At 38.5% G+C, this 22,528-nt stretch overlaps 1 long non-coding RNA gene across 1 annotated transcript in view; it reads right to left on the minus strand.

Annotated features, from left to right (window-relative positions):
- LOC139184551 (uncharacterized) overlaps positions 1–22,528 on the minus strand; it is a 61,752-nt gene that overhangs the window by 30,699 nt on the left and 8,525 nt on the right. Inside the window, exon 1 of the long non-coding RNA XR_011568072.1 lies at positions 1–22,528. This exon is cut by the window's left edge and continues 20,359 nt beyond it; it is cut by the window's right edge and continues 8,525 nt beyond it. This is a non-coding gene — a long non-coding RNA (uncharacterized lncRNA).

Consider the following 22,528-nt stretch of genomic DNA (forward strand, 5'->3'; position numbering starts at 1 on the left):
GGTTCTGTAAGCAGATTAATTTTTCATTATGTGTTAAAAAACAAAACAAATGCTTAAGTTTGGAACTTCTCTCATAAATAGACAATACAATTTTAATTTTATTTCAAATATTTGCATTAAATCCAATAAACAGGTTTTGAGGTCATAATATGTCCAAATCATTATGTTCAACCTTTGACAGTTGGAGTGAATAAGGAAATAATTTAGGCTTTTTTTCTCTCCAAGTATACATATTGTCATTTTATATACAGTATATACATTTTAAAAATATTTTTCTTCTTATTTGGGTTTATTCATCATTTTTATCACATTATTTTAAAACTAAATTTAAATGGTGAATTACAAGATCACATTTTTATAGCCACTAGGTAAGTTAATAGAAAATATAAGGAGAGGAAATGTTAACAAAACCCTTGTTCAGTTGAATACATAGTTTGTACAAACTCTGCAGTCACTGGGTTATAATAACATGAGCCAATATTTCCTTCCCACGCTTTCGCAAAGTGTCAGTCATGTCACACGACCTTTCTCTTAGTTGCAGGTCAAAGTGAGAGTGCCCTCTTTCTCACTCTTGAGACTGCATCAGTATTGGAGCAACATTTTAGCTAGATGACTGACTCAGGATGGATGGCCTGAAGCATAGAAGGTTAGAGAGCTTGAAATGTTTCCTGATTAACTCCTGATGGTTTTCTGAGAATAAATGAGTAGGGAAATATTTTTCCAGAAACTCTTCAACAAAATAATGTGAAACTCAAGATTTGGCTAACACGAGAGTAGATTTTCTAACACCACTCTGCTTTAAACCAAATTATATCACCAGATAGTCACCATAATGTAACTGAACCCAGAAAGAGTGTTCATGAAATGGAATCTATTTGCTTTAATTCATCCCGTATATTTAACATACTGATAAAGTTATTGTATTTTTCTTACACCAATATGCATTAGAAATATTTTTACATATATTTTGAGAGCTGGTGTCCTCAATATTCCTTCATTATCCTTATTTTTCTCTTTGATTATGGCTCTTACTGTTTATGTCCAGTGTAATTATTCAGAAAAAAATTACTAAACTCTGGCAAGATTTCATAAAATGATAGGTGAGGTAGATGTACAATAATTAAGATGATATAAACAGCTATTTTTGGCAGAACTATTCTTAGGTTTTTTGTTTTTCCACAGTCAAAACGACATGAGTATATGATTTATTAATATCACCAACTAGAAATGCTTTTAATGAGAAGAATATGAAATTTCATGGACTATGACTTAGTTTAAATGGCGTATCAGCCAAGATCCCAGTGGTATAAGGAATAGCCTACTCAAACAGGATAACTGACGAGATTTTAATAGAAAGGATTTTGTTTTTTAAGGAACAGGGTGAGGTTTTAAGAAAATGATAACGGATGGTGTTGTATCCTGACAGTAGCAACAGCAGGGAGCTGTTTCTGAGCCTGGAACAGAGGGACACAGCAAAGAACAGTTATGAGAACCCAGCGAGAGCAGCTAGAGAGCAGATCATTCAGTCTTCAGATCTCCTGCTGAGGTCTTCCTTTGGCCAAACTCAACGGGTTGGGAAGAAAGAGAACCGTTGAGCTAGCCCCTGTGTTAATTTCCCAGAACAAAGGGCAGAGTGAAAAGGAGTGAAGAGTTAATCTGGGAAACGGGGCAAAAGAGATGTAGACAGAGCACAACGAATGCATAACTTTAAATAATAAATTTAAATGGCTTGCTTACTTTTTGACTGCCCCTTCTGTTATCAGACATTTCTTCTCTCTCTTTTCCCATACCCTCACATATGCGTGCGTGCACACACACACACACACACACACACACACACACACACACACACACATACACACACATGCCATCAGGGAAGGAGAACCACACATTTTGGTAGTTGGCAGGAGGTTCTTAAGGAATAAAACAAATCAGAGAAGGGTTGTAATACCATCTATCTCCTACACTGTTTGTTGAATTCATTTTGAGACACCACAAAGTTAACAAAATAGAGAAACCATGAGAATGGCAATAGTGAGGCTTTTCCAAAAGGCTTCATAAGCACTGGAATCAAACCACAAATGAGAGGTGGTGGAAAGGAAGACCAGGGCAAACTTAATGGTGCGTAGGTAATATTTGACAACCAGCTCTCCAGGGAGGAGTTTTTAGTGTTTTCTACCATAGCCAATTTAAAGCTATCAACATAAATTCACTAAACATGGATTTGCAATAAATGTGCACAGCTGACTCTTGTGAGCTCATGGGCACCCTATCCAGCACAGTAGTGACCACAGACCCTGTATGCTGATGGTAGCTAAAAATTGACTTGAAAAACATATGAGACACCTTAGGTGAAATTACGCTTTCATGGTCATTACTTTCTACCAATCCAGTGGGATGACTCTTGCCATCACGATTTAGGAATAAAAAGAAATCACCACTTAATTATTTTCCCTGAGTCTTAGGTCAGTGAATTCTGAAATATCTTGGCATCATGAATAATATGTCATAATTACAAAAATTCCAGAAGGCCTGCTAAAGACATTTATGTATGGAATAAACAAGAATACGAGTGGGATGGAACAATTTCTAACAAAAGGTCATGTGGGTACTATTCATACATTCCTTTGCTACTCTGCAACCACTAATATTTCTTCTGGTTTGACATGGATTGTTTCCCTTTTCAGCCTGCTTTAGTGACTCTCTCTTCCTGATTTAACGTATAGTAAGTCCCCTACATAGGATCGAGTTCTGTTCTGACAGCAGTTGTTAAGTCCAACAAAGTTGGCCTAGGTACCCAACTAACACAATCAGCTATATAGTACTGTACTGTAATAGGTTGATACTACTTTTCACACAATTAATACATTAAAAAACACAAAAATAAACATTTTAATCTTATAGTACAGTACTTGAAGTGTACAGTAGTACAGTAGAACAGCTGGCATACAGGGGTTGGCATCGTGTGGACACATAAGAAGAGTTACTGCCTGGAGGAAGGAGAGGAGGTGGGAGATGGCAGAACCGAAGCATTGTCAGTGTTAAGAGACAGAGGGCAAGCTGCAATTTCACTCCAGCTTCTTGCTGGATTCAGTTCTATCTACCCTCTTGAAAAAATGATCCAGAATGTGGCTTATTTTTTCTTGTCACAGATGACACAGTAGAACTGGACTGCATTCTGAATGGCTGCTGCAACCTTCCTGCTCCTTTCTACTTTTGGGTCCTGTACCTCAAAAAACTAACAGGGCCTCCTGAAATAAAGAAAACCCCTTTGTCATTTTCCACATCATGAAAGTCTTTGGTTCTTCAATCACTTCTTTCTCTGTCTCTCTTCGTCCTTTCAATGGGCCTCCAATTCCAAGGTCTTCAGTATTAAGTTCCTTGTGTTGCACAGAAAGGAGTTCAATGAAGTCATCCTCTTTCAGATCTAGCTTGAAATAAAGATACTGTACTACTGTATTCTATACTGTACTGTACAGTAAACTGCATAAAAGCACAATCACTTGTAGAGGATGCACACACATAACAATGTATGCCAGACATGTGAACTAACTTTCATGACTGGACATGTGAATGCATGTTTGTATCTTTGAAAGCTTGAAACTTGAAGGTTCATATGTAAAGGACTTACTGTAATTGTTTCCCTGGTTTTTCTGGATTTTCCCAGAGTACCTCGTGACTGCTTACACCTGATTGACTCAGCAGTGCTTTCTGAATTTGCATGGGTGAGGCAACATGCACTGCTCAAGTCCCTCTCCTATTTCCCGGCCTTACCATTCCCCACCTCAAATAGACACTTGCTTGCTTTTGTACTTCCTCAAATTACGTGTAGATTGGGATATACCCTCTGACTCTGCTCCTACTTATATTGGGTAAATTATGACACATTCTATCAAAAAAAATTAGGTTGCTGCCAGATACTAAAACAAGATCATCTATTTAAAAGGCTCCATGCAGGCAGTACATCCTCTGCACCGTTTGGCCTCCACCCTCAGTGCCATTTACCCTTCTTGTCTCTTCACGTTCTGCACCCTAACAAGCAATTTTATTTATTATTTATTTGTTAATAGTAAATGCATATCTCTTGAAACCTACACTGACCTAAAACAGTTAAGAGGACTAAAAATTACTCCTACTGGCTTTCTTCATGGCAATCAATCATGACTAATCACTACATGGTAAATTGATGGGGAAAAAGTGGAAACAGTGGCAGAATTTTTCTTGGGCTCCAAAATCACTGTGGATGGTGACTGCAGCCACAAAATCAAAAGATACTCACTCCTAGTAAGAAAAGCTATGACAAACACAGACGGTGTATTAAAAAAGAGAGAGAGAGACATCACTTTGTCAACAAAGGCAAAGTTACAGGTTTTCCAGTCAGATCAGATCAGATCAGATAAGTCACTCAGTCGTGTCCAACTCTTTGCGACCCCATGAATTGCAGCACGCCAGGCCTCCCTGTCCATCACCAACTCCTGGAGTTCACCCAGACTCACATCCATCGAGTCAGTGATGCCATCCAGCCATCTCATCCTCTGATGTCCCCTTCTCCTCCTGCCCCCAATCCCTCCCAGCATCAGACTCTTTTCCAATGAGTCAACTCTTTGCATGAGGTGGCCAAAGTACTGGAGTTTCAGCTTTAGCTTCAGTCCTTCCAAAGAAATCCCAGGGCTGATCTCCTTCAGAATGGACTGGTTGGATCTCCTTGCAGTCCAAGGGACTCTCAAGAGTCTTCTCCAACACCAGAGTTCAAAAGCATCAGTTCTTCGGTGCTCAGCCTTCTTCACAGTCCAACTCTCACATCCATACATAACCACAGGAAAAACCATAGCCTTGACTAGACGGACCTTTGTTGGCAAAGTAATGTCTCTGCTTTTGAATATGCTATCTAGGTTGGTCATAACTTTCCTTCCAAGGAGTAAGCATCTTTTAATTTCATGGCTGCAGTCACCATCTGCAGTGATTTTGGAGCCCAGAAAAATAAAATCTGACACTGTTTCCACTATTTCCCCATCTATTTGCCATGAAGTGATGGATCAGATGCCATGATCTTCATTTTCTGAATGTTGAGCTTTAAGCCAACTTTTTCACTCTCCACATTCACTCTCATCAAGAGGCTTTTCAGTTCCTCTTCACTTTCTGCCATAAGGGTGGTGTCATCTGCATATCTGAGGTTATTGATATTTCTCCTGGCAATCCAGCTTGTGCTTCTTCCAGTCCAGCATTTCTCATGATGTACTCTGCATATAAGTTAAATAAACAAGGTGACAATATACAGCCTTGACGAACTCCTTTTCCTATTTGGAACCAGTCTGTTGTTCCAGTAGTCATGTACAAATGTGTGAGTTGAATCATAAAGAAGGCTGAGCACTGAAGAACTGATGCTTTTGAACTGTGGTGTTGGAGAAGACTCTTGAGAGTCCCTTGGACAGCAAGGAGATCAGATCAGTAAATCCTAAAGGAAATCAATTCTAAATATTCATTGGAAGGACTGAGGCTAAAGCTGAAGCTCTAAAACTTTTGCTACCTGATGTGAAAAGCCAACTCATTGGAAAAGACCCTGATGCTGGGAAAGATTGAAGGCAAGAGGAGAAAGGGATGACAGAGAATGAGATGGTTGGATGGCATCACCAACTCAATGGACATGAGTTTGAACAAACTCCGGGAGATAGTGAAGGACAGGGCAACCTGGCATGCCGTCATTCAGGGGGGTCACAGAGGGTCGAACATGACCTAGTGACTGAACAACAACAACACTGGCTTTCTACTGGTAGGACATTGGAAATTATTTGGGGGCAGGGTGATCTCTTTTGTTCTACAGAAATCATATCATGAATGAAATCAGTACCTCTCTGGTTAGGTAAGCAGCCTTATAGTAAAATTTTTGATGTTTAACCTTCTTATTTTTTCTGGATTCTGCCTCAACACAAGAAATTGAATAACAAGGTTCTTTGCTCACTGGATCACCCGTAATTTATATTTTTCTCTCTATTTCATCGTCTCAACAAAGGCAATTTATATGAGCTTGATTTCTGTCTACATAAGAATCTTTGCTCAATCTGCTGGGGATTTATAATTCTCTGTTAATGAAAGCTGTATATATACATTCTTTTCTATGTATGTTTATATATGTGTGTGTGTGTGTGTGTGTGTATGTTGTTGTTGTTTAGTTGTTAAGTCATGTACAACTTTTGTGACTCCACAGATTATAGACTGCCAAGCCCCTCTGTCCATGGATTTCCCAGGCAAAAATACTGGAGTTGGTTGCCATTTCCTTCTCCAGGTGATTTTCTCAACCCAAGCATCAAACTCACCTCTTCCTGTATTGCAGGTAGACTACCAGTGCCGCCTGGGAAGCCCCACATGTGTGTCTGTATACACACAGCCACTGATAATATTATCATTCCCATTTTTATAGGTTAAAAAATGTTTGAGGTTTAGTAGGTTAAATAACTTGTTTAAGGTTGCAAAGCAAGAGAGTAAGATTCAGGATTTAAGATCACTATTTCAGTTCAGTTCAGTTCAGTCGCTCAGCCGTGTCTGACTCTTTGCAATCCCATGAATGGCAGCATGCCAGGCCTCCCTGTCCATCACTAATACCTGGAGTTTACCCTAACTCATATCCATCGAGTCTGTGATGCCATCCAGCCATGTCATCCTCTGTCATCCTCTTCTCCTCCTGCCCCCAATCCCTCCCAGCATCAGAGTCTTTTCCCATGAGTCAACTCGTCGCATGAGGTGGCCAAAGTACTGGAGTTTCAGCTTCAGCATCAGTCCTTCCAATGAACACCCAGGACTGATCTCCTTTGGGATGGACTGGTTGGATCTCCTTGCAGTCCAAGGGACTCTCAAGAGCCTTCTCCAACACCACAGTTCAAAAGCATCAATTTTTCAGTGCTCAGCTTTCTTCACAGTCCAACTCTCACATCCACACATGACCACTGGAAAAACCATAGCCTTGGCTAGACACACCTTTGTTGGCAAAGTAATGTCTCTGCTTTTGAATATGCTATCTAGGTTGGTCATAACTTTCCTTCCAAGGAGTAAGCGTCTTTTAATTTCATTGCTGCAATCACCATCTGCACTGATTTTGGAGCCCAAAGTGCCCAATATGCTACTGGAGATCAGTGGAGAAATAACTCCAGAAAGAATGAAGGGATGGAGCTAAAGCAAAAACAATACCCAGTTGTGGATGTGACCAGTGATAGAAGCAAGGTCTGATGCTGTAAAGAGAAATATTGCATAGGAACATGGAATGTAAGGTCCATGAATCAAGGCAAATTGGAAGTGGTCAAACAGGCGATGGCAAGAGTGAATGTCGACATTCTAGGAATCAGCAAAATAAAATGGACTGGGAGGGGTGAATTTAACTCAGATGACCATTATATCTACTACTCTGGGCAGGAATCCCTTAGAAGAAATGGAGTCGCCATCATGGTCAACAAAAGAGTTAGAAATGCAGTACTTGGATGCAATCTCAAAAACGACAGAATGATCTCTGTTCATTTCCAAGGCAAACCATTCAATATCATGGTGATCCAAGCCTATGCCCCAACCAGTAATGCTAAAGAAGCTGAAGTTGAATGGTTCTATGAAGACCTACAAGACCTTTTAGAACTAACACCCTAAAAAGATGTCCTTTTCATTATAGGGGACTGGAATGCAAAAGTAGGAAGTCAAAAAACACCTGGAGTAACAGACAAATTTGGCCTTGGAGTATAGAATGAAGCAGGGGAAAGGCTAATAGAGTTTTGCCAAGAGAATGCACTGGTCATAGCAAACACCCTCTTCCAACAACACAAGAGAAGACTCTACACATGGACATCACAGAAATCAGATTGATGATATTCTTTGCAGCCAAAGGTGGAGAAGATCATTATTTAGTTATGTTTAATTTATTTATGTCTATCACTTGAGTGAAATATAATCTTAAAGAAGACAGGTATGTGGACTTCTGTTCACTCCTATATCTTCAGTACCTAAAATATTGCCTGACTTGATTGATATTGGTTGAGATGAGAAGGCAGGTAGGATATCCTCCAAGAACCTCTTCTCAGTTACTGGCCAAGGGATGATAAATAAGGCAAAAGTTTTGCAGGTTAGAGAAAACAAGGAGGATGGTAGAGACATGAGTAAGAGTAGGTTTGATTGAGATAATATTAGAATGTGAACTGATTTGTGTTTTCACAAAATGTTTCCACCATCAGCTCCTAACTAGTTATACAAGAATTACACAATTTTTGTCCTCTTTTTCATCAAGAGCTAATGAACTATAAGCATGGAGCTATTCCATTTTAATAATTTTGTTTAATCTACATTTTCATGTATGCGTAATTAGAGGTTGCCTGAGTTGTAAGGTTAATATTTTTGTCTATATTCTGTTTCTAGGCTCTGAATACTGACTTAGCTTGGCTCCCTGGGAAGAAAATTGTCTTTTTATTTATATTACAACATGAGATTCTGCTGTTTTAATTAACAGATTTGAAAGTTAATTAACATTGGGTGTGAAAATAACATTTGTGAAACTAACACCAAAATAATGATTCCTATAGAATATAATACAACGTTTATTTAGATGTTTATTTTCTGAGAAAAGTCTTGAAGACTATTCTACCATAGGTTGAATTGTTTTGGGAATAGTTTCCATTCTATGACTATAAACAATACCTCTAAATGGATTCATCCCTGCAGTTAACCTATAATTTTCTTATATCACTTATAGTGTCACATGCAAAAGTTTTAATTTATTTATTAAAAATTCAACTAAGTGATTTCACATTTATTATTATGCTTGTCAGAATCAAGATTATAGTAAACTGACTTTTGTATATATTTACACAAAATATTCCTAATTGGAAAAAAATGATAATACCATATCCATCATTTTGCTTTTTTTTTCTAAAATAAAACTTGCATCTTTACATTCTATTTTTAAATGTTTGAAAGTTAAATTATCATTATTGTGATATTTTTCTAAGTGTGTATTAACAAAAATATTTGAAATACTAATTGAGTTACAGATCCACAGAAAATCATTTCTGTAGGAAATGAATATATAAAATTATAACTCCAACTAAAGATAAAAAGTATGCAAACAATACAATTATGATTAGTAATGACTAAAGTAAGATCAGCTTTAATGTTGCATTATATAGTAGAATGTCCTTTCAATGAGACATTATACTGATTAGATATGAAAACATAAAAGCATATAAAAACAGGTTTAACTTAATGGGCAATAATATGAGTCTTAAATTGTCCTTTAGAGAAGCAAAGAGATTCTGCTATTTGTGTGATTGTTTCATATATTTCCCCAACTACATATAACAATTCCTCAAACTTGGCTATGAATTGTATTTTTTAGGACTGTGAGATAAGTCCCTTGTGTGTGCAAATATGAAAACAGAATATAAGATATATCGAATGAAGCAGAGTTTTCAACAGCAGCCATCAACTAAGGGCTCTTCTTACTCCTCTACAACTATTCATCCTTGGTTAAAATTGTATGTGGTCTAGGTTAATCACTCTGTGGAGTGATCCATGTCTTCAAACTTGAAGCATCCATGCTCTGTTGGTACCTTGCACTCATCCAACTCCTGTTACTCGATTAACCCACTCACTTTATCATCATATGTAGAAATATCAAGATGCATCTAAAGGAATCTCCTAAGGTCCATATGTATACTTGTTTCTGTCTCCATTGTATAAAAACAAACCTGGGTAAATTTTCAGAGCCGACACTGACAAAATATGTGTTTCAAGTTTCAGTAGAACACTTATTATGTCTTTCTGGAGTGTCCTCACATGGTCGTTGTCCCTCTGTCTTTGTGTCATCTGCATACTAATCTCTTTTTATAAGGACATTGGTCATATTGGATTAGGGTCTACCCACATGACCTCATTTTAACTTAATTACCTCCTTAAAGGCCCTATCTTCAAATACAGTTACATTCTGCATCACTTGGAATTAAGACTTCAACATATGAGTTAGGGGGGGCATAAATCATTCCATAACAGCTATCTTCAAGCCATCTTAACACCTTTCCTGTTACACGCAGGAATAAATATACCTGGGAATTTATGTTCCTCCAGCTATAGCTTTGAACCAGTGACTGATGGGTACAGAGGTGAGAATCATCTTTGTCTTTGCTGACGCTTGAGTTGTGACCTATACCATCCCCAGGACTCTATGACTAGAATGAGCAAAAGTTACCCTCATTTGGGTGCTGCTTGATAATACATCCTCTTGTACAACATTTTCTTGGTAATATATCCTAATAAATCACTTACACACAAATTCTCATCACAGGATTTGTCTTTATCTGTCCTTGGGACTGTTAAGGGTTTAACTATGTCTCCCCAAAAGATATGTTGAAATCCTAATGCATAAATGTGACCTTATTCAGAAATAGGGTCTTTGTATATGTGCTCAAGTTAAGACAAAGTCATACTGAGCAATATTGATTTTAAGTCCAATATGACTGGTGTCTTTATAAGGAGAGGGAAACTTGAACATAAAGAGACAGAGATACACAGGGAGAATGTCATGTGACCACAGAAATAAAAGGAGAGAACAACATGTGAAGATAGATGAAGAGGTTGGAGTAATATATCCATACACCAAGGAATGCCAAATATTTCTAATTAATCACCAGAAGCCAGGAGACGGGCATGGAACAGATTCTTCCTAGGAGTGCCTAGAAGACACCAACCCCACCAAAACTTCGATTTTTGGATATCTAGCCTCTGGAAATTTACAAAAAATTTCTCTTGCTTTATGCCACAAATTTTGTGAGATTTTGTTGTGGTAATCCTAGGAAACTAATGCTGAAACCCTACTGGAAATAAGTAATTTCAGAAGTGGTCCCAGGTAGCATACTCTTAGGATGCAATTTTGGAATTAGATCACTTGCCAGCTAGATAGTAATAAAGATCCCATTGTTGGAGATAAACCATGTTTAAAACCTCCTGCTCACTCTGGCATTATAATGGCTATAATTTTCATCGTTGTTGAGTCTGGATGGGAATAGATGATAGGAGACACACTGACGCACAGTTCTAAGCATTTCCAAGATAAGGAGGGCTCAGTAATTATAAGGACTGTGTTCGTTGTTGCTAAGTGCTACTGTTGGTTTGAAGAAGAAAACTGACAGGTTCAGATTAATCAATTACCAACCTCGGTACTGTGAAAAAGAAGTTAGAAAGTCTGTGTGGGAGCATTTAAAGAGATCCTGAGTTTTTGTAGCTAGAAGGCTGATTGAAATGGAAATTGGATGAGGCATTATAGGAGGGGGAAAAAAGCTCACTCTTCCTCTGTGTCTCCTTTTTTTTTTTCCAAACTTTTTTGGTCTTCTGTTGTGTACAACAATTACAACACTTGCAACATCAGGTATGTGGGTTTTTTCTCCCACACCAAGCAGTTCTCTCTGACATCAGCTGTATGTGCTACAATTTATCTCAGTTATGACACCGTTTACCTGGAGAGAGCACCAGATCCTACAAGTTAAGTGTTCAGTCCCATGAGACTTCTCTCCACCTAAGATGACAATTCCACTTAGTAGTTGCTCAGGATGCCCACAGCTTTCATTCAACTGGGCTATAAATCTGAAGTTCCCATGGTCTCCTCCCCCTTGGATTTGATCATTTGCTCAAAAAACAACTAACAGAACTCGGGGAAACATTTATGTTTGATCATTTATTATATAACAAAGACTATGCTAAAGGATACAATAAACATCTAGATGGAAATGTGTATGGGAAAAGTACACGGGAAGGAGTGCAGAGCTTCCATGCCTTCTCTGGGTATATCATGTCACTCTCCCAGCAACTCCCCATGTTCACCAGCTAGGAAACTCTCCAAACCTCATAATATTGGGATCTTTATAGAGGTTTCATCATACAGGTAAGATCGATCATTAACTCTATTTCCAGCCCTTCTTCCCTCTCCAGAGAATGGGTGCATGCTTAGTTGCCCAGTCATTTCAGACTCTTTGTGACCCCATGAACTGTAATCTGCCAGGCTCCTCTGTTCCTGGGATTCTCCAGGCAAGAACACTGGAGTGGGTAGCCATTTCCTTCCCCAGGGTATCTTCCCGACCCAAGGATCGAACCCAGTCTCCTGCATTGCAGGCAGATTCTTTGCTGACTGAACTACCCTAGAGAAGCCCCCAGAGAATGGGTAGTGGGGCTAAAAGAATTCCAAGCCTCTAATCATGGTTTCGGAGAAGGCAATGGCACCCCACTCCAGTACTCTTGCCTGGAAAATCCCATGGACAGAGGAGCCTGTTGGGCTGTAGTCCATGGGTTCGTGAAGAGTCAGACACAACTAAGCGACTTCACTTTCCCTTTTCACTTTCATGCATTGGAGAAAGAAATGGCAACCCACTCCAGTGTTCTTGTCTGGAGAATCCCAGGGACAAGGGAGCTTGGTGGGCTGCCGTCTATGGGGTCGCACAGAGTCGGACATGACTGATGTGACTTAGCAGCAGCAATCATGGTTTGCTCTTTCTGGGGACCAGTCCTCATCCAAGAGCCCACCAAGAGTCACCTCATGGAACACAAGACACTGCTATCACCACGGGATAAATTCCAAGGGATTTAGGAGCTCATGTCAGCACAAAGGTCAAATATTAGAACTAAAGTTGCTCCTAGTACTTTTATCACTTAGGAATTACAAGGCTCTAGAGCTCTGTGCCAAGAACTGGGAGCAGAGGCAATATATAAATTTTCTATTATTTCAGACACACTTTTTTATTGTAAAAATAGTAGAGCTAATGAAAACTGAATCCACAGCTTTGGCTAGTCTTTATGCTAAAATAAAAATCCTGATAGGGAAGAAGGGAGTCCCTAAGACATTGAATGGAGATATATATATATATATAGAGAGAGAGACATGCTCAGAATAAGGGCCCCCAGATTCCTCTGAACCCCTGGACCTGCAAGCATAGTCTACTTTGTTTTCCTGAAGAACAGCAGCTTTCTCTTGCCTGAAGACCATACCAAAACCTCAACTAAGGACTTCCCTGGTAGTCCAGTGGGTAAGACTCCGAGCTTGCAATGCAGGAGACCTGGGTTCGATTCCTGGTCAGGGAACTAGATCCTACATGCTGCAACTAAGACTGAAGAGCCCGCATGCCACAACTTAGACCTGGCACAGTCAAATAAATTAATTAATTTAAAAAAAAAAAAAAACAACAACCCTCAACTGAGATGGATGCCTTGGAGGATAACAGTTGTTCTCTTCAGGATCTGACCCCATTTCCTCCCCTTGTCTTCTAGTTCTATAACAAGTCTTAACATGAGCCAACTAAGGAGGTACTTTCCTGCTAGAGGCAAAAAGGAGTTATTTACTAAAGAAACCTCAGGACATGATTAATTGTAGCAAAATAAATCAGAGGTGGGGCGGGAGAGAGTATTCCAAGAAGTTGATCTTGATAGCACTGGACTTGCTTGGGGATTAGGGATGATGAAAGATAAGTTCCATAAAGGAGAATTGTCCAGTAGGGAGAATTCTCCCATGACTGAAAGCTCCCTGGCAAGAGCACCTAGAAATGGTCCTAAAACACTATTGGGATGGATGGTTACTGGAGGCTTGTGCGGACAAAAGGCTCATATTAAATTAAGTGCAAATGACAGAACTCCCTTGGCAGAGCTTTGAGGAAGGGATCAAAAGGCTCAGAAAAGTAAGCATGCTACAATGGCTCTATTGTGTAACAGCTGAGTACCCGCCAGATGGCTAAGTTCTTTGGAAGGGGCAGAGAATGCTCTCATCACTAAGCTTATGAGGAACATGCTAGTGATGGAGGTACTGGCATGTCAGGAAGCTCAGTGGTGACTGCTCCAGGATTGAGGACAGACAATAATTATTAGAGAACTGGGCTCCCTGTAGTCAGTGGGAATGATAGGATTCCTGAGGAGTGGAGGTGAAGAGGCCATAATCAACCACTGAGTCATCAGTATGCTGCTAAGTCCCTTCAGTTGTGTCCGACTCTGTGTGACCCCATAGACAACAGCCCACCAGGCTCCCTCGTCCCTGGGATTCTCCAGGCAAGAACACTGGAGTGGGTTGCCATTTCCTTCTCCAGTGCATGCAAGTGAAAAGTGAAAATGAAGTTGCTCAGTCCTGTCCAACTCTTCACAACCCCATGGACTGCAGCCTACCAGGCTCCTCCGTCCATGGGATTTTCCAGGCAAGAGTACTGGAGTGCGGTGCCATCACCTTCTCTGGAGTCATCACTATGGTGATGACTAATATCCTAAGATGTTGCTAAAGGAAAAATAGATGGACAGCTGACAAGAGCATGGCTTGATACATGTAATTAAAAATTATTAAATTTGGATGAGCAGAAGCTTGATTTCATCAGTTTTCATGGAATGCCATTTCCTCATCTGGGTTATTGGCTTATGGCAGAGATTTCTGCCATATCATTTTACATATTTTGCATATAATTCACTATAATTTGAAATTAGCTAGCCCACTATGCACATTTCTAGTTTCTTTATACAGGCTAATGATTCTTACCGTTACTCTTTTGCAACTTCTTTGTGTGAGTGCTACCCTCTTTTAACGCTTTAATAAAGCCTTTCCCAATGACCTCCATCTCTTGGTAGTCACTTCCTCCTCTATACAGCTATATTGTTCATTTAACTTTTACTATATTCAGTCTTGACTGGTTGTGGAAATTTTTATATATAAAGAAAAATCACTTTTTCAACCCAGTGCTTAGTGAAAGAAAGAAAGTGAAGTCACTCAGTTGTGTCTGATTCTTTGCGACCCCATGGACACCAGGCTCCTCTGTCCATGGGATTTTCTAGGCAACAGTACCGGAGTGGGCTGCCATTTCCTTCTCCAGGGAACTTCCCGACCAGGGATTGAACCCAGGTCTCCCACATTGTAGACAGACGCTTTACTGTCTGAGCCACCAGGGAAGTCCCAACCCAATGCTTAGACCCTTGCAAACAGGATTACTCTTAAACACCAGAACTTATTACAATGCTCTATGTTTGTGAAGTCAAGTGGGCCTTAGAAAGCATCACTACAAACAAAGCTAGTGGAGGTGATGGAATTCCAGCTATTTCAAATCCTGAAAGATGATGCTGTGAAAGTGCTGCACTCAGTAGGCCAGCAAATTTGGAAAACTCAGCAGTGGCCACAGGACTGGAAAAGGTCCATTTTCATTCCAATCCCAAAGAAAGGCAATGCCAAACAATGCTCAAACTACCGCACAATTGCACTCATCTCACATGCTAGTAGAGTAATGCTCAAAATTCTCCAAGCTTCAGCAATACGTGAACCATGAACTTCCAGATGTTCAAGCTGGTTTTAGGAAATGCAGAGGAACCAGAGATCAAGTTGCCAACATCCGCTGGATCATGGAAAAAGCAAAAGAGTTCCAGAAAAACATCTATTTCTGCTTTATTGACTATGCCAAAGCCTTTGACTGTGTGGATCACAATAAACTGTGGAAAATTCTGAAAGAGATGGGCATCCCAGACCATCTGACCTGCCTCTTGAGAAATCTGTATGCAGGTCAGGAAGCAACAGTTAGAACTGGACATGGAACAACAGACTGGTTCCAAATAGGAAAAGGAGTAAGTCAAGGCTGTATATTGTCACCCTGCTCATTTAACTTCTATGCAGAGTACATCATGAGAAATGCTGGGCTGGAAGAAGTACAAGCTGGAATCAAGATTGCTGGGAGAAATATCAATAACCTCAGATATGCAGATGATACCACCCTTATGGCAGAAAGTGAAGAGGAACACAAAAGCCTCTTGATGAAAGTGAAAGTGGAAAGTGAACAAGTTGGCTTAAAGCTCAATATTCAGAAAACGAAGATCATGGCATCTGGTCCCATCACTTCATGGCAAATAGATGGGGAAACAGTGGAAACAGTGTCAGACTTTATTTTTGGGGGCTTCAAAATCACTGCAGATGGTGATTGCAGTCATGAAATTAAAAGACACTTACTCCTTGGAAGGAAAGTTATGACCAACCTAGATAGCATATGAAAAAGCAGAGACATCACTTTGCCAACAAAGGTCCGTCTAGTCAAGGCTATGGTTTTTCCAGTGGTCATGTATGGATGTGAGAGTTGGACTGTGAAGAAAGCTGAGCACTGAAGAATTGATGCTTTTGAACTGTGGTGTTGGAGAAGGCTCTTGAGAGTCCCTTGGACTGCAAGGAGATCCAACCAGTCCATCCTAAAGGAGATCAGTCCTGGGTGTTCATTGGAAGGACTGATGCTGAAGCTGAAACTCCAATACTCTGACTACCTCATGCCAAGAGTTGACTCATTGGAAAAGACCCTGATGCTGGGAGGAATCGGGGCCAGGAGGAGAAGGAGACAACAGAGGATGAGATGGCTGGGTGGCATCACCAACTTCATGGATAGAAGTTTGTGTGAACTCCTGGAGTTGGTGATGAACGGGAAAGCCTGGTATGCTGTGATTCATGGGGTTATAAAGAGTCGGACACGACTGAGCGACTGAACTGAACTGAACTGAGACACTGAACTGAACTGAACTGAACATCACACAATCTTAATAGGGCTTTCCAGGTGGTGCAACAGTAAAGAATCCACCTGCCTGGGGAGGAGAGTCAAGAGATGTGAGTTTGACCGTGGGTAAGGAAGATCCCCTGGAGTGGGAAATGGCAACACACTCCAGTATTCTTGCCTGGAAAATTCCATGGACAGAGGAGCCTGGCAGGCTACAGTCCATGGGATTGCAGAGAGTCAGACATGACTGAACATACACATACACACATGTTTAACAAAATTTATTTGTTTGTTCAGTCACTCAGTCATGTCCAACTCTTAGTATTTTCCATTTAGCATTTTATTCGTTTCATTCTTTGAACTAGAATTGGAGCTGTTTATCACTGCTTATAAGAATGCAAATATTACTACACCCATACATTTATTTTCGTTTCTTAACTGGCAGAATTACTTGAGATACTGAAGATAAACTTAAATAGGAGTATTAATTATGGAATGATTAACTTGGGTATACAGGTAGATTAAATTCAGGTGTCTTTTTTCCCCGAGCTGGAATTACAAATTTTCAACATCAGATGAGTCAAAAGAAATGAATAGCCACTGTAGAACCAGTATGTGGTCTTAGAACTTAGGCCTTTTAGTAAACTCTGTCATCTACTATTTCATAATGATCAAAAAGCCATAATTGCTATCATAGTAACCTTCCATAAATTATCATGCCAAAATGGGAAATGTGACTATGTGCTTAAAATTATCAAAATGTCTTGGCCCAGAGAAACTTGAAGAAGATGCTGGGATTGCTCTATTGAATATCAAGAAATTTTAAAAATCAGTTTTAGAAATCAAGATACTATAGTACTGCTTAAAAGAAAGATTAAAAGATAGAACAGGATAGAAATAATATCTACCCACATACATATACACACAAATGTACATATATGCACACATATTTATATATTATAATATATCCTTTATATATGATAAATCTAACAGGAGAAATTAAAATGAAAGAAAGAATCAAAGTTAATATGGTGATAGCAAAAAAAAAAATACCTTTGGTTTTTTTGAATATTTTTTTCAAGGTAGTGATATCCCGGCATATAACTACAAACCTAAAAAGAGATCACTTACAGGATGAAATAATCCTTTCAAAGATATACTTATCCTCAGTTTCTTGATTTAAATCAAACATTCTCCCACTTGACAAGAACCCTTAGTTTCTATTTTTGTTAGCATTTGCTGATCACTCTAAAGGCTTCAGTGAATAGCCCTCACTTAACTGCTTTGTGCTGAAATGAAATACTTCGTTTAACCTATATTTCTTAATTTTCAATTCAAAATATGATGCTTTTTGTCTTTAATTCTATCTTTTTCACCCTAAGGATATTAGAGTAAACACACAAAGATGACAGCGTTTCTACTTTGACATCCATCTGCTTTGAATTCTCAATGTCTTGTACTATAATTATTTCTATAGCAACCAGCAAAGGAAGTGCCTTGACAGCTACAGACTCCAAAGAAAGACAAGCTGTGACAGGCTTAGACTTTCAGCCTTTGGGCTTTGCATCTCCTTGAGTTTCTAGTATTAAACATTACAGCTTCAGAAACCCTTGTTGTCTTTCTCTCCTCCTTGGTTTCTAGTATCAGTAATATTTATGCTTCTATAGCATCACTGGCAACATTTCTAACCTGCTGCTGCTTTTTCTTCAGAGTTTTTCATTAGATCATTTATAAAACTTCCCTTATTCCTTTTTTATGACATACAGTCTTCTGATAATAAAGTAAATATTTTGCTTGTTCTGAATGGCAGCTCACAAACACAATCAGGAGAAATGCAATCATAAATAATTCACTTGTTTTCTTTCAGCTTCTTAAGATCTCTTCTAATCTATTTTCCTTAAGGAATAAATTCTTAGGAAAATTGAATCATGTGTCTCAAAACACAGAAAGAAATTCAGAGAACATCAAAGCAGTACTAAAAATGAATTCATTCTCTAAAACAACTTCCTTTTTATTCTGAAAAAAAAAATGCAAACTGGTAAAACAACCATTTCCAAAAGAAAACCTAAACTTGTCTTATTTCAAAAGTCACTTTTATATAGGAAAATCATCTTCCTTAATGTGGTCTAGAGGCCATATTCTTATTTTTATGGTCTAGTCTTTTGTTTTATTTGTTGTGACAAAGAAAATAAATCTTTTTCTGAGAAATGTCTATCTACCAGATATTGTGCTAAACTTTCTACACAGATTTTTCTCATATAATCAAGTAGCAGCTATATGGAATACTAGTTGTTATGTGTATTTTTCAGATGTGAAATTGAGGCACGGAAAGATTAAGAAACTTGGTAAAATTTATATAGTTAGTAAATAGCAATTCAAATTTGTTCTGCAGTAATTAGATTCCAGAATCTCTGCTGTTAATTCTTATAAAGATGAACTCTCTTCATCTTATTATTCTAAATACATCATCTTCACATCATATCCATGGATACAAAAAGTAAATGACATTGACACCATCTCTCTTTTAAAGATGAGAGAAATCACATAAATTCAGTCCCCCCAAAACTTCTTTATGAATGGTAAAAAAACAATCAACTATACACCAATTAAAATGGAAAGTTAAAAAAAATTTAAAAAAGGAAAAAGGCATGGTAAAAACAAAATAAACAAACTTCAACAAAAAAAGTATGTGTGTAAAATAAAGTTTTACTCCTCTGGCTTAATTCATTTTCTCATAATTTTTGAAATACACTTAACACTAAACTATATTAAAATGAAAGTTCTATAAGGAAGAAGCTTATACTTGGATTGCTTATGGCATAGCTTTTCAGAGAATGGTGTTTAGAAAATAATTGACCCCAGTTTAAGTTCATGTTCTTTCACATACAGACTGTGGGCAAGTTATTTAACCAATGTAAGGCCTCTTGTAAGGGAAGGAAAATACAGGTATCTGGTTTGCAGATGGTTTTAATGGTATAATGCTCTACAGTGTGAATGTGAGCAATAAATGTTACCTTTAACCTTTATTACTTAAGATGGGCTAAAGCAAAATGGGAAGGCAGGAAAAATACGAAAGCTGATTTTGGATGGAAAAGAGTCTTTCTCTAGAAAATGTTCATGTTCTACATATAAGACATATAGAAAATACAGAGTGAAAAATAAGTGGGTATGATTCAAAGTAGTTTAATTATATCAAGCTTTAAATCTTCACCTAATGCCACTGCTTTACTCTGTAACCTGTAACATTTACTTTGTAATGACTAATTCTCTAAAAATTATAATCTTTATTTTTGTGAAAAATTAATTTTGTTTCTCTTACTATTTCTAGTTTTAATCTAATGTTTTAAATTATAGCTTGAATAAAATAGTTTAATTAAAACACCTTCATAACTCAATGTTTCATCACACTAGAGTTTGGGTGAAGTTATTTACTGAATGTGTAAAGTTTTCTGTACATCCAATCCCATAAAGAAAACAGTAAACAAATTGAATAGCCTCTATACTTGGAACTCCATCAATAATAAATGACCCACAAAGTGTCAATCCAAATTAGCTAACCACTTCAGTAATACATGAACCATGAAATTCCAGATGTTCAAGTTGGTTTTAAAAAAGGCAGAGGAACCAGAGATCAAATTGCCAACATCTGTTGGATCATGGAAAAAGCAAGAGAATTCCAGAAAAACATCTATTTCTGCTTTATTGACTATGCCAAAGCCTTTGACTGTGTGGATCACAATAAACTGTGGAAAATTCTGAAAGAGATGGAAATACCAGACCACCTGACCTGCCTCTTGAGAAACCTCTATGCAGGTCAGGAGGCAACAGTTAGAAGTGGACATGGAACAACAGACTGATTCCAAATAGGAAACGGAGTACGTCAAGGCTGTATATTGTCACCCTGCTTATTTAACTTATATGCAGAGTACATCATGAGAAATGCTGGGCTGGAAGAAGCACAAGCTGGAATCAAGATTGCCGGGAGAAATATCAATAACCTCAGATATGCAGATGACACCACCCTAATGGCAGAAAGTGAAGAGGAACTCAAAAGCCTCTTGATGAAAGTGAAAGTGGAAAGTGAACAAGTTGGCTTAAAGCTCAACATTCAGAAAACGAAGATCATGGCATCTGGTCCCATCACTTTATGGCAAATAGATGGGGAAACAGTGTCAGACTTTATTTTGGGGGGCTCCAAAATCACTGCAGATGGTGATTGCAGCCATGAAATTAAAAGACTTACTCCTTGGAAGGAAAGTTATGACCAACCTAGATAGCATATTCAAAAGCAGAGACATTACTTTGCCAACAAAGGTCTGTCTAGTCAAGGCTATGGTTTTTGCTGTGGTCATGTATGGATGTGAGAGTTGGACCGTGAAGAAAGCTGAATGCTGAAGAATTGATGCTTTTGAACTGTGGTGTTGGAGAAGGCTCTTGAGAGTCCCTTGGACTGCAAGGAGATCCAACCAGTCCATTCTAAAGGAGATCCATCCTGGGTGTTCCTTGGAAGGAATGATGCTAAAGCTGAAACTCCAGTACTTTGGCCACCTCATGTGAAGAGTTGACTCATTGGAAAAGACCCTAATGCTGGGAGGGATTGAGGGCAGGAGGAGAAGGGGATGACAGAGGATGAGATGGCTGGATGGCATCACCGACTCGATGGACGTGAGTTTGAGTGAACTCCAGGAGTTGGTGATGGACAAGGAGGCCTGGCATGCTGCAATTCATGGGGTCGCAAAGAGTTGGACACGACTGAGCAACTGAACTGAATGAGTATTTATGATTCACATTGTATACTCTACGGTGAGCCAAGGTATTTATTTCTTAGTAATCTTATTAAGGACTCTATCAGGACTCTGGCCAACAATTGGCTTGATGTTTGCATTTTATGTATGATGTAGTTTTTTCCTTGGTTGACTCTTGTGGCCCCACCCTGATGAACCAGTTGTAGCAAGCCTCCCCATTTGTACTCAGGATATGTTCTGCCTCTTGCTCATCAAAGTAGCTTTCTGTTTCCGTGACAGATGAGGTAACTGTCCATAATCCAAATACTTCCAAGAGGTACCTTTCAATCGATACTCCCTGTTTCCTCATATGTCTTGTCATATTCTCAGAAAGAAGTAATGTCATCCTAGCATTAACTAAGTATCATGTGAAATAGAACAGAATATTTCCTAGAACATGTCTTAATTGCATTGTTCCTCTACCCAAAATTGTGCTGAAATATTAGTCAATCATCACTGTCTTAGCAGGAAAACATTTACTGACGACCCATCAAAAGTTTCTGAATCTCCTCTCACTTGAAAGAGATAAATTCATGGTAGATCATTTTTTTTCCACAAATTTATTTCTGTAAGAAGAAACACAGGGTTTCCTAAACTTTGCTTCTTAGAAATCATTGCTATATTTTAAGCTCAAATCTGTAGAAAGCGTAAGGACTTTCTTTTTTTTTTTTTTCGCTGAGAGTAAGTCATCATCTTGATGATACTTTTAAAAAATCTAAGATCGGTACTTTGAGAATGATGAAAATCAAATCATTTATTTTTTGCTCTTCAACAATCAGGAAAGTCTTTAAGTTGGAATTTTTAATATTTCCCCCAAACAGTCACATCATCAATGGAAGCAAAATACAATACTTTACATCATAAAGCTTTCTACTTGATTGCTATAGCTAGGACTTCCAAAACTATGTTGAATAATAGTGGCGAAAGTGGACACTCTTGTCTTGTTCCTGATCTTAGGGAGTATGCTTTCAGTTTTTCACCATTGAGAATAATGTTTGCTGTAGGCTTATTATATATAGCCTTTACTATGTAAGGTAGGTTCCTTCTATGCCCATTTTTGAAGTTTTAATCATAAATGGGTGCTGAATTTTGTCAAAGGCGTTTTCTGCATCTATTGAGATTATCATATGATTTTTATCATTCAATTTTTTAATATGGTGTATGACATTGATTGATTTGCATATATTGAAGAGGCCTTGCATTCCTGAAATAAACCCAACTTGATCATGTTGTATGAGCTTTTTG

Source organism: Bos indicus, chromosome 8 (genome assembly GCF_029378745.1).
Source record: "Bos indicus isolate NIAB-ARS_2022 breed Sahiwal x Tharparkar chromosome 8, NIAB-ARS_B.indTharparkar_mat_pri_1.0, whole genome shotgun sequence".
NCBI lineage: Eukaryota > Metazoa > Chordata > Mammalia > Artiodactyla > Bovidae > Bos > Bos indicus.